A 12,431-nucleotide genomic window follows, 5' to 3' on the forward strand; every position below is an offset into this window, starting at 1 on the left:
GTGCAGTCTGTGGCTGACTGCTGGCCACCATGCTTGAACGGCACCCTGCACAAAGCAGACAAGGCTCTTGACTGAGTGTGTGTGCAAGAAAGTATTAAAAAGGGCCAGAAATAACAAAGCAAAGCAGAAACAGCCTCAGGAGATGCCGAGATCCCTCAGTCCTTGCTGTGTTGAATTAGGTCTTATCTGTGGAAATGAGGCTGCTGCATGTAAATTCACTCAGAAGAAAATAGGGCTTCATGACTCCAACACCACCCCAGCCCCATGAAGCAGCTGGTGCTACCCTGTCACCCCCTGGTGCTGCTGGTCCCCTCCCAGCAGAGGCCAGGTGGTGGTGGCATCCCTGACAGATGACAAGCGGGGCCAAGGCTTGTTGAGTGTCATTAATGATCAGCATGATGGGAGCCAGTTTGGGGCCAGTCGCAGCTGGGGGGACCTCAACAAAGCTGGAGAAACAGGCTGGTGGCACCCAGGTGAAGTTCAGCAGAGGCAACAGCAGAACGGTGGCCCTGGCTGGGGACGGGACACAGGACAGTGGGAAACGACTGGCTGGGGAGCAGCTCTGCAGGCAAGGACCAGGGGTCTTGGTGGTCCAGTGGGGCATGAACCAGCAGTGTGTCCTTGCAGCAGAGAAGGCTGCCCCGATGTTGGGCTGTCACAGCAAGACTGTAGCCACTGGGCTGAGCGCTGCTATCATCCCCTGGGTTCTGCCCTTGTAAGGCCACAACTGGATACTCTGTCCTGTTTGGGGCTCCCTGATGCAAGAAGGGTACTGGAGTGAGTCCTGCAGAGGCTTCTAAACTGGTTGTGGGCAGGAGAATGGGATGTCCAAGGAGAGACTGAGCGAGCTGTGTCAGATCAGCCTGGTGAAGAGAAAGGGAAGATCTTACGGGTGTGTGCAGCTGCCTTGTGGGAGGTTATAGAGAAGGTGGGCCAGATGCATCTCAAGAGTACACAATGAAACAACAAGATGAAGCCAAAAAATTTCAGCTGGATATGAAATAAAAAATTCTCCATGAAAAACATTGGCACAGGGAGCTGGTGGGATCTCCACCCTTTGAGATAACTCAACTGGACAGGGCCCTGAGCAGTTTCATTCAATGTCAAAAGTTGTCCTTGCGCCTTGACATCCTGAGGTACCTTCAGCCTCTGTTGTCCTGTGATTGCACAACTCACCCTCTGGATCCCCATCAGTCCCTGCTTGCTCAATATCTCCCACATCTCTGCACCCACTGGTGACCAGGAGAAGATGGCATCCTACCCAGGAGACTGCTCTGCCCCCAGGGTGAGCAAGAAGGCAGACCACAGAAGAAAGTGTGCAGCTCCTGGAGAAGCTCTTCTGAGACCCTGCTCAAGGGCTTGACTTGCCCTTCTAGAGCCACCTATGCTCTAGGGACAGCCCAGGGCACCTGAGGTCGGGACATGGGGCTGGCAGGCAGCCCTGGGGTTCCCACCTTCTGGGGAGGCAACCAGAGAGCTGATGCGACACCCCACAGCACCGAAAAAAAGGCAGAGGCAGGGAGATAAACAAAGCACTCTAGCAAAATTAAAGTGAAATAGCAATTTACCCCTTATGCCTTAATTTATAGGATGGGGCTCCTTGTTTGCTATCCATTTCCCCTATCTCTATTCCTATGGCCCCAGGCTGCACTGATAGTGTGCAGCAAGCCCGCACAAACTTTTTTTTTTTCCCCTGACATCAAGAAGCAGAAACACCAGCTGTTTATGTGGCCGATCACCAAGATCTCCAAGAAACAGAGTGGGTCAAAGGAAGCTGCACAGCCTTAAAAATGACCCTTGGACTGGTTTGATGAGCTTGGGGTGGAAGAGTTCCAAAGAAGCCGTAAGTTATGGCAAAGGAGAATCCTCTGCAAGCGCTTGGACCTGCAGAAATACGGTGGATGCCACATGCCGCAGTCCACCTCCACAGTGCATTACTGGGGAAGGAGGGGTTTCCTTATTACACACACCAAAAAAAAAAATCTTCTGGTATTTTGATCTTGGACAACACCCAAGGATTGTCTCAGAAATAGCTCTCACAGCTTGCAGGAGTACAAGGCACAGAGTCCCTGTCTGTGACATGCCCCTTTCTCCCACCACCACCCTCTCATGACTCACTTGCGCTGGGTTACATCAAATTTCCTTCCTCTGACTTTCTAAGGAGGCTTTGGACAGAGGACAGGTTGCCCTCCTGTGGCATTTCAAAGTAATCTGGGTGAAAGGAGGTGGTGCCTGTGGGCCCCTAAAATCCAAGGGACTCTGTTTCCCTCTGGTTGGGATATGGGGGTATTCACTCAACCCCTGCCAGGAGAGGACATGGTGCTCTCCCATTAAACACAGCTTAAATAAATTTATTAAGCCAAGCCCCTGTGCTTGGTATAGATGGAAAGGGCATTTTGTAATGGGAATTATACAGCCCCCAGCATGTGAAGCGCCTCCCTACCATGCACAGGACACAGCAGGGACCAGGAGGGCTCAGGGCATCCTTCCAGCCCCACTCTCCAAGGATCCCTTTAGACAAAAGCTACCGTTTGCTACAAATGTACCATCAACCTGGAGTAGGAAGGATGTAGCCAAGGGTCACCCATCAACCACAAGGAAGGTCTTAGGGTTCTAATGAGGATGGAACCAATAAAGGCTACAGGAACACAACAGCATCTCTACACGAGCTTCACCTAAAGACTGAGAGGTGTTGACGACGGATACAAGTTGGAGGAGATCCCACCCCAAAGGAGCATCCTGTGTGTTTGGTAGCCAACAGGAGACTTTTCTCTCAAGGAAGGCTGGTTAGCCAAAAAGATAAGGCCACCAAGGAGCACGTTCAGCTCCTGCTGGTGGTGATGCTGCCGAGCCACTGCCCTCCCCGTGCCTCAGTTTCCCCAGACATCCTTTATGGGGTGCTTTGAGATGTGAGGATCAAGTGTGCTCACATCCTCAGACATTATTTTAAGAAACCAAACAATACAAAGCACCTTACAGAGAACATACACTTATCAATGGATCTTTTGTCGATAGGTTAGAGACACCAGCTGCAAAACCGTATCTTCTGCTGGGCTGAGCTCCTAGGGGTGCCGGTCTCCAAACAGCAGCTCATGATGCATGAACAGGTACCACCTAAGCTGACGCTCCAAAGCAAGCAGGCTGCAGACCCCAAAATCTACTGTGCAACCAGGAGTCTCAGAAATATAACCCAAGGGACAGAGAGAAGGACTAGCAGGAAAACCAGACCCTGAAGCATCTTCCCCTCCCCACCTCTGGTGGCCTAAGATAAACAGGAGGTTTGGGATGGGGACCGGTCAGAAGGTCCCAGAGCATGTTGGGGTTTCCATCAGCAAAAAGTTTTCAAATTAAACAGATGTATTTAAAGAAACTGGTTTATTTAAATTAAATAAACCGACTGTTTAATCCCAGACTCCCTGGAGATGGATTTGCACTGCCCTGTGTGACAGGGATGATTTATGCCCACAAAGTGCACACAAAGTGATGCCAAATAGGGGTGTTATGTCTCTTACCACCAGCAGGAAAAGCAATATGCGAATGTTAGGTCATGGCAAACGCATTCCCCACCCAAGTGATGGGGAAAGGGCAGAAAACGAAGAGCTGGGGAGAGCAGGGTGGGAGCAGAGGTAGATCGAAGCAAGGAAGGGAGTCTGCAAAACGCCTATAATCAGCCAAGCTAAAACCATCCAGTAAAATATCAAAATAAAGCAGAGGGGAAGAAAAAACAAAATAAAACAAACCAAAAAGTAACATACGGAGAAGCGCTGGGCTCAGTCCTTTGCAAAACCATCCCATCCTTCCGTGCTGTGGTGCGCAGAGCTGCAGGCAGCGCCCTGTCCCGAGCTCCCTGGCCGCTGCTTTTCCTCCCTCCCACCCCTTCGAACCCAGCTCTCTTCCCGCTGCACCAGCCGGGAGACGATGACGTGGAGACCTCCACCGGGGAAGCTTTCTGAGACGGGAGAGCTCCTCCAAGTCTGACGCTGCAAACCCATCGTTCCCTGGGATACCAAGGATTTCTTCCCCTTCCTTCTATTTTTTCTTTCTAAGCACCCAAAAAAAGTCCAGAAAAAATGAGAATGTGGCAATGTTTTCAGGAGCCAAGAGCAATGCTTGGGGAAAAATTCAAATAAATCAAATCGTCTAAAGGTTTAGGGCTAGTAACAGCAAAAAGAGAGCTCCTTGGTGCAGGAGGGGAGGCGGGAAGCGGAGGTGCTGCCACGGGATAAGAAATGCTTCCTTCTTGTCTGAACTTTTCCTTTCTGTTCAAGCAGGGGTGAAACAGAAAGGAAAGTCGGCTGCAAACTCGATCTGTCCTTACAGCTGCAGTGACACACGGTGCCAGCATCAAAACCCTCTTTTTCCCCCCCTGTGACTTACATCAAACTGAACAGCCCAAAGCTGTGCCTGTTGCCCAAATTTTACAATTTTGGTATTTTATGTTGGCCAGGGGCTCCCTGCCAGCTCCATCCCAGAGCTTTCTCATCACTCTGCTCCCTTCCCAGCCCCATTTTGCAGGGCTGGAGGGGTGGCTGGAAGCATCACCCTGTTCTGTGGATAACAGCTGGAATGGAATAGAGGGGACAATTTCCTCCTGCTCCAGCCCCCCCTCCTCTGCCAGAGGGTTTTTCTTCCCTCCCCCCCCCCCACCCCCATGCAGGTCTCCAAAGAGGGCAGTGAGGTTACCCCAAACTTGAACACAACAAGCAGAAATCAAATCATTGCCCCCATCCAGAGGCTACAACCCAACCTTTGGTGCATTGTTATCTGTTCCTTTGTGTTGCCAGCTTGCGTGACTTTATGATTGATCTCACAATAAATTGATGTTTTCTTTAAAGGCCCCGTGCTGCAAGGCGAGATTTGGCTTCTAGGAGTCCAAATCAGCAAGGTTTTGCTTGGTGCAGTTAAAGAACCTCCCCCAAACTTCACAAATCCAGCATGAAGATGGCTCTAAACCTTTACAGTCTGGTGGTTCTTCAACATCCTAATCCTACAGGGACCCAAAGCATGTCCCTCGGCATTTCTTAAGTAGCACCCACCATGTGAAACTACTCAAAATAAATTGTTTTTCCCAGTTTTAAGGAGAAGGGATGTCCTTGCTCCCCAGCACAGCTGGGATAGGGCAGCCAAGTTTTTCATCCTCTGATTTTTCAAGTGTGTTTCTTCTCTCCAGCTGCTTTAGAGGAAGAACAAGCTGGGAAACAGCCTGGCTGACTGTGCAGGGGGTATCTGTTCCCAGGAGGGGTTTTCAAGAGAAAATTAGCTCATAGGTTGCTCTGGGGGTGGAGGAGGAAGAGAGAGAAGGGAGGCATCGCCGCAGTGCTTGCTCCTGCAGCTGGTGCTGCCCTTGACACAGTCACAAGCCAAAACGTCAGCCCAAACGAGAGGTTTTCAAGCAGATTTTGGGCAAGGAAAACACCCTTACTAGAAACTGTTTAGGAGAATCCTTTTGTAGGTGCCCAACCTGAAAACAACCTTAAATATGCTTCTAAAAAAACCCCCAGCCTTGCTCTGTTTTGGACCCAGAGCAAAGTCACATTCAGCCTTGTTTAAAACAGTTTCAGGCAAAACCCTGGATCCAAATTTTAAGGGATTGCCCAGACCCCAAGCAGAGTTGGATTTCGTGTAGCTTAAGCATGTATTTAAAACAAAACATTTTACAAGCATAAAAAGTAGCAAGACAATTTGCATGGCTCTCTACATCAACTTTACGTATACTACATAAATATGTTACATTAAAAATGTATTATATATAAATATCTGCAAAATATATTACAAGGATCAATGAAAGAGTGACATGGCCCCCCAGCATGAAGAACAGAGCATCCTTTTTCCCCCAAATCCCCCTTTTCCTCCCCATCAGTTATATCCCCAGAGTTGTGCCTCAGGAAGGAGGGAATGAGACGAGCCATACCTTTCACAGCCAGGAAAAAAAGGTGCGTCTGAGCTGTAGGTCTTCACCGCATAACCGGAGACCTTCAGGGCAGGAGAAAGCCCTACAGCATGACCAGCCACAGCCCTGCAACAAAGCCAAGGAGGAGGCGATTATTCCCGGGCATCTCTCTGCCAGGCACAATACGGCAGCGTTTCAGCGCCCGCGCTCAATGCTGTCATTGTCCCCTCCAGAGCTGAGGCTCCTGCATGCAGTGGCACGGGGTGAAGCTTCTGCTCCTCTGCAACCTCCCATAAAGCTTTGTCCCACTGCTGGAGAGGACCAGGAGACTGGCTTGCTCCTAGGGCAAGATAACAGACCTAGGGACAGGAGACATCTCAGTTGTGCCTTGCCAACGCCATTGTGCTATTGCTTGGTGTGAGGTTCCTGCAGGAAGGAAATAGGATCTTAGATAAAAATACATCATCAGGGGTACAAAGACAATGGGAAGATTGGATTGAGAACAGGTGTTAACAGCGCACTGATAAAACAGAGGGATGCTGCCGGTGGTAATTTGCAGGGATCCTTCCAGGGACTTCACATCTGGGTGCCGCATCCAGTGGAGGAGCACACTGAGGAACTGGAGAGGGTCTGGTGGTGGCCACCGAGACGGTCAGGGCCGGAGGATGGGATGCGTGAGGGGAGGCTAAGCTGGCTCTGGTCAGACTGGAGAAGAGCAGAGGAGACCTTATTAATAAATACAACTATTAAATGGGAAAGTGGCAAGAAAACAGAGCCAAACTCTTCTCAGAGGCGCTACATTGGCTGCAGCTAGGATGATAGGAAGGCACGAAGGAAAAATCCTGCCTGTCTTTAGAAACACCAGGAGCTGCTGTAAAAAGACCAGTGAAATTTCTTCCCCATCACAGTGGATAGGACAAGGGTGGTCAGGTTGGATTTCAGCAATAAAAACAGCAAAGAGCCCAGAGGTGCTACCACAGCAGTAGCGTCTGCTTTATTCTTGCTCCTACCTGCCAGCCCTGGTGTCTGTGGGTTAGGAGCAGGTCCTAAAGCTGCTGGGGTGAAGCTGCAGGGGGATGGCCCTGAGGAACAGCATCCAGGCTTCAGGGGAGAAAGGGGTGAAAAAAAACATGGTCCATAAAGGCAAACGAAGTGTGGAAGAGCTGCTGTGAGGGAGCTGGGCTGCTCCCCAGGGCTGCTGGCAGAGGCAGCACGTGGGAGCCCAGGAGCAGGGGGAGGGAGCAGAAGGGATGTTCAGCCCAGGTTTGAAGCCACAAAGATGTTCATGCTGGCTGACTGCAGACGTTATGGCTTGCTAGCCTCCACAGGTCAAGCTACAGTAAAATTTAGCAATCAGATACCCAATCAATGAAACATGCGAGGTCATCCTCCTCATCCAGAGGAGCAGCCCGACAAGCTCTCTCCCCCAACGGGTACTGGCCGTGGCACCTCAGGAAGGACGATTAATCCACTGGTGTGGGCAGTGACACCAGTCTCCCCTCTCCACCTGATTCAGGGTGCTGTTTTCTCTCTCCAGTCCCCGCTACCATGTCCGGGAGGCATCCATGGGACCACCACAATGTTCAAAAACAAGGCATGCAGCTCGAGTATCCTGCACTTCCAACGAAAATTTACAAGCGTTTTTTTGTTTTGTCCCCACCCTATACCTAGTACATCCAGGTGAGCACATTGCTAGTTGGAATAGTGGGGAGCACTGCACTTGGCTTTTTGGAGTGTTTTCCCAGCAGGGCTCAGTCCCCATCAGCTCCGTGCTGGCTTTGTGTTAGGGAGCCAGGGACATTAACTCATCTCTGCTATCAGCTGGGCTTTGGCTGGATCCACTTAAAACCCACTGAATTCAGCAAAAGCTCCCTAGCTCTTCCTTTCTGGCTTTGGACGTGATCAAACATCCCCATGCCATGGCTGCAAGACCAAAGTCAGGGATCATTGAAAAGGCTGTTCCAGGAGGGCAACTGGATGCCCACCACGAAGGCACATTGCTTTCCATCAGCAAGACTTGCTTCATAGCAAACAGGAGCAGTAACACCCCGCCCCACGCCGCCCCCCCCCCCCCCCCCCCCCCCGAGCTTCAAGGGAAGATCTGCAAATTAATGCAAATTGAAAAAGGCTTTGGCCACTGCAAGGGGACAGCCACCCTGTCCTTCCCTGCATCCACTGGATCTGGCTCTCAGGGGTCTGCTCCCAACATGGGTTCAATAAAATAATTCTCTCTACAAGAGAAATAATAATTAAAAAATCATATATAAGTATTCACCAAGCTCCACCTGGGTACCAGCATTTTGCCTTCCCTGCCTCCCTTCTTTTTATCACCTCCTCACATCTCTGGCAGCCAGATTGGGGTAAGTAAAATCCAGGAAAACATCCTGTTCCTCCCTCCTTTGGTGCCTGGGGAGTGATAAATCAGGCATCAGGAGGGGGATGTGCCCCTTACTTCACAAGCATCCGGTTGTACCAGTTGCCGCGCACACAATCTGAATTGCAGATGGCTTCTGGCTATTTATGGGGCTGGAGCCACATCCAGGACAAGGGGAATCACAGCTGCTATTGTTGGAAAAAGCTGAGCCTTTTTTGTTTCCCATTTTTGAAGCCTGAGAGCAGGGCTGAGCTTGAGAAACAGGGAGCATGGTGTTGATGCCGGCGTTCTGCACCAGCCGGTGCTCCTTGTAGCATGTTCCCCCCATCCAGAGCCAGTCAGGTTTATGGATCAGCATCCCGCACTCTCCAGGGACAACACTGTTGCACACCCAGTCGATGAGGCTGACCCAAATACAGTGCCCAGCAAGGCAGGCACATCCTGGCTCCTGGTCTGGCTGCCAGGGCAGCTTTTATGCTAATGGAGCTGATGGAGCTGATGGAGCTGGAGACAGCACGATTCCTACAAGCACCTTGGAGCATGAGGTACCAACCCCGCTCCTCGATACCCTGTGCTAGAAAGAAAACTGTGTCCTCCCCCACAACTTGCTTTCCAGCAGCATCACGGTCAGGGAAAATGAGTCCCCAAGGAGCAGCGTCTTGGCCAAGGGGTGCTGGCACAGGTCCCGCCAGGGTCAGTTAGCCCCAGTGAGAGTTATTAGCTGTTGTTGTTATATGGGACCTACCTGTTGTCGGTGTTGGTGGTGCTGGTGGGTGTCTCAGTCAAGCCACGGCAAGGACAAGCCTGTCTCAGTGTGAGGCAGCAACAGCTGGCACGTGACTGTCACCTCAGTGTCCTGTGGGAAAACATGAAAAGGGCATCAGCATCCCTGGGCAGGGACCACATCACCTGGCATCAGACCAATCTCAGCTAGAGCCCCCTGGAAAAAATCCCACAGTCCAGAGTGGCTGGATTCCCCAGGTGGGGAAAGCTACCCCCAGCCCACCAAGCCCACCTCCCACGGGCATGCTCCTCATCTGCTCCAGCACAAAGTCAGGTGGCTTCACATGGCATGCAAGAAGCCAGAGGGTTTTGCACTGCGGCAGGCTGGGGAGCGCCAGCGTGTCTCACCCCACAGCTCCACTGCGGAGGAGTGACCCCTGAGTGAGGGCTGACACCCCAACCCCCCTGCAGTAAGGCTCTCGGCCCTGGTTTGAGGCATGCAGGCTGCTGGAAGATTTCCTAGAAGAGGTTTGCTGCATACCAACAGAAACGCAGGTGCTGGATATAGTAGGAAAAAAAAAAAAGTTTTTTGCCAGAAAAGCTGGTGGGCTGAGACCCCCCAGCCAGCACTAACACCACTGATACGCTGAACAACCTCTCCAGAAGGTCCTAAATGCATTTAAGGAGCCCAGGCTGGCTTGCAGTAAGGTTTATCTCCCCCAGTAACTACTTCTGACAGCACTTGGGGCGCTGTAGCCACAGCCCTACCCATCCATGCCATCCCCACGCACCAATGGGAGCACATCCCATCGCACTTTTGCACCTGGGATGCTAAATCCCCGTGCTTGCGATCGGAAGCACACACGCAGACTGAGCCAGGCACTGATGGACAAGCAAGAAATCCACCGTTATTCCTACTTCTTTTTTCCCCCTCATTGCTTATTTTATACGCTGGCTGCCCAATTATTTCCCAGGCTGGCTCTGCCCTGCGGTGCCTTTTTGCAATGGCACAAAAGCAAGCTTGAAAATCAGGGCTGCCTCTAAAAGCACTGAGATACCAAGAAAAGCCACGGCAAGGACAAGCCTGTGGACCGTGAGATCATCGGAGAGGGGCGTGATGCTGGAAGGAGCCACAGGCAGATGGGCTTTGGGCTAATTTTGGCTGCTTGGAGCTCTCCTGGAGTGAGGCTCCAGCCTTTCCTGGCTTCCCCCAGGAGGATGTGGGCACCAGCTTCAGGGACTGCCTGCCCTCACGCACCACTGGTCCTTCCCAGGCTGTATCTTGGTGCCGTTGAGTTGGAGCAGAGGTCACCTCTGCGTCTAAAGTCACCAATGCCACGTTTGCCCCTTGAAGGGGTATTTCTATTGCCAAAGACCTTGGATGAGCAGGAGGTTGGAAGAAGCGATCAGCTCCTGCCCCAGAAGCCGCGTGTCAGCCCGGATTCAGCAAAAAACACAAAAGCGAGACTGCAAAGCAACTACTTTGAAGTAAAAGTGCTACAGGGGTTTATTGGTTTTTGAGTTCCAAAATACCCTCAACCCCAGCCGGGGAGAGCCCTGGAGGAAGGTTTTATCCCTGCTTTTCCTCAGTGTGGCTCCTCATACCATCCCACGCACCCTTCCTGTGCGGATAAGCCTTCCTCCTCCAGCTTCTTCCTCTTGCAGGGAGGCAGGGTAAAGTGCTACTGCACTTCCCAGAGCATCTCACAGAGCTGAAATCTGTCCAGTTTTATCCCAGTCTGATGGAACAGTGAAAATACGTATCTATGTATGTGTGCCTCATATATATAAAATCCTTTTTTCTGACATTTCTGCAAGCAACCCAGGAGCAAGCCCATTCTTTCACTTGGGTGTAGCCTGAGATGGAGCAACTGACATCTCAGCCAGACTCAGGGCCATGCCTGGGGAGAGAAATTAATCCCTGTTGTCCCATGGGGCCAGGTGATGAGGCTTTTAATGGCTGTTGGGACACGTAAATAAAACCACACTGGATTGCGTGAGCTTCCTCTTGTCCTTCACCTCACCCACCTTCACCCCAAAATGCTCCAAACCTGTTGGTTGGTATGTTCAGCCCCTTCCTGCCTGGAAGATCTCCTGGGTGGGAAAGAGGGTCCCTCAGGACTGGCATCTTGAATCACAGAAAACCCCGGGGCAGGGATACTCCTGCAGCCTCCCTTTGCCAGTGATCCCTTGATCCCATCGCCAGCCCCACATCGAGCACCAGGAGCTGCCGCTCACAGCTGTGTAGGGTCCCAAGTTCAGTGGCCGCCACAACTGCAATGCTCAGGACTGTCCCTGCCTGCCCCAGAGATGCCTGCATGGCTGCATCCCCCACGAGCTGGTACCAAAACAACAGATCCAGAAAGGTATTTATGTTTGCAAATGCAATAAAAGAGACATCTCATTTCTGAGGATGCAGAAATGAAACTCATTTCAACAGGTGCTTCACCCACCTGGTTATGAGATTCCATGAGCAGTGTGGCTCCTCCAAAACATCAAACCCTGAGAGGGGCACTGCTGACAGCACCCAAAAACAACTCGCGAGAGAGACTCAACAGCTACATCACCCATTCGGCGACCAGCCCAGCTCCAGCAACCCACTCCTGGTCCCTCTGCTACCCATTGCCATGCCAGTGGCCACCCCGTCACCTCACATTAGTGCTGGGCATCCAGGCGTTCGCTGCTTTGGTCTGGCAGACACAGCAGCAGCCGCTAAAAGCGGGTCACCCAATATAGGGTGGGTTATTTAGGACTTCCCTACCAGGGAAGGGGGACACAATCAGCTAAATGACTTCTCTCCTCCCCCCCCCCCCCCCCCCCATTTTCCAAGTGCTGGCAGCGTGGCCACACAGCTGAAGCATCGTCCCTTCCTGTTCCCGGGCACCACTCACCTGTCCCAGAGGGATGCTGGAAGGCTGGGCTGGGGGCTGGCAACCGTGCAGCTCTCGGGGCGTCGGCAGGAGAGCTGGGCATTTCCATCTGACAGCTCTGCAGGTCCCATGCAGTGGCTGGAGACCACCGGACTGAGGTCAGCGCCGTGTCCTGCACCTCCGTGTCTTGCTGCTCGGCAGCGCAGGCCCCCTGCGCTTTCCTGCTGTCATTTCTGCCATCTAGAGGGGATGTTTCCCCATTGCAAATGCATCCCTCAAAACATGATGAAACCCCACAATTCAGAAAAAGAAAATAAAATCAAGTCTATCACTCACCACCACAGGAACAGCCTGGCCACAGCGGTTCACACCATCAGGATGGGGAAAGCCAGATGCTGTCAAGCAGGTCCATCCCTGGAAAAGTTTTGGGGAGCATTTTCTTGCTCATTTAACCAAAGCTAGAACCTCACAACATGAAACTCATGACAACAGAAAGGAGTATTTCAGTCTAATCTAGGAAAAATATATTTATAATGGCTCAAGAGAGGTGAGTGATCAAAATAATCATCTTCCT

The 12,431-nt window shown here is 51.6% G+C and overlaps 1 protein-coding gene across 2 annotated transcripts in view; it reads right to left on the reverse strand.

Annotated features, from left to right (window-relative positions):
• The window catches only part of GJC2 (gap junction protein gamma 2), a 38,416-nt gene extending 26,175 nt beyond the window's left edge, over window positions 1–12,241 (reverse strand). The window contains exons 1-3 of one of the 2 annotated variants that reach the window (XM_040592238.1): window positions 11,879–12,241; window positions 9,010–9,120; window positions 5,912–6,016 (exon numbers count right to left, since the gene is read on the reverse strand). The gene's annotated coding sequence lies outside the window, so the exon portion shown is untranslated. Of the gene's footprint in view, window positions 1–3,755; window positions 4,328–5,911; window positions 6,017–9,009; window positions 9,121–11,878 lie in introns of those variants that run through there. The other variant, XM_040592236.1, reaches the window with a different exon arrangement.
• Between the last annotated feature and the right edge of the window lie 190 nt (window positions 12,242–12,431).

This window comes from Falco naumanni, chromosome 4 (genome assembly GCF_017639655.2).
Source record: "Falco naumanni isolate bFalNau1 chromosome 4, bFalNau1.pat, whole genome shotgun sequence".
Classification (NCBI taxonomy): domain Eukaryota; kingdom Metazoa; phylum Chordata; class Aves; order Falconiformes; family Falconidae; genus Falco; species Falco naumanni.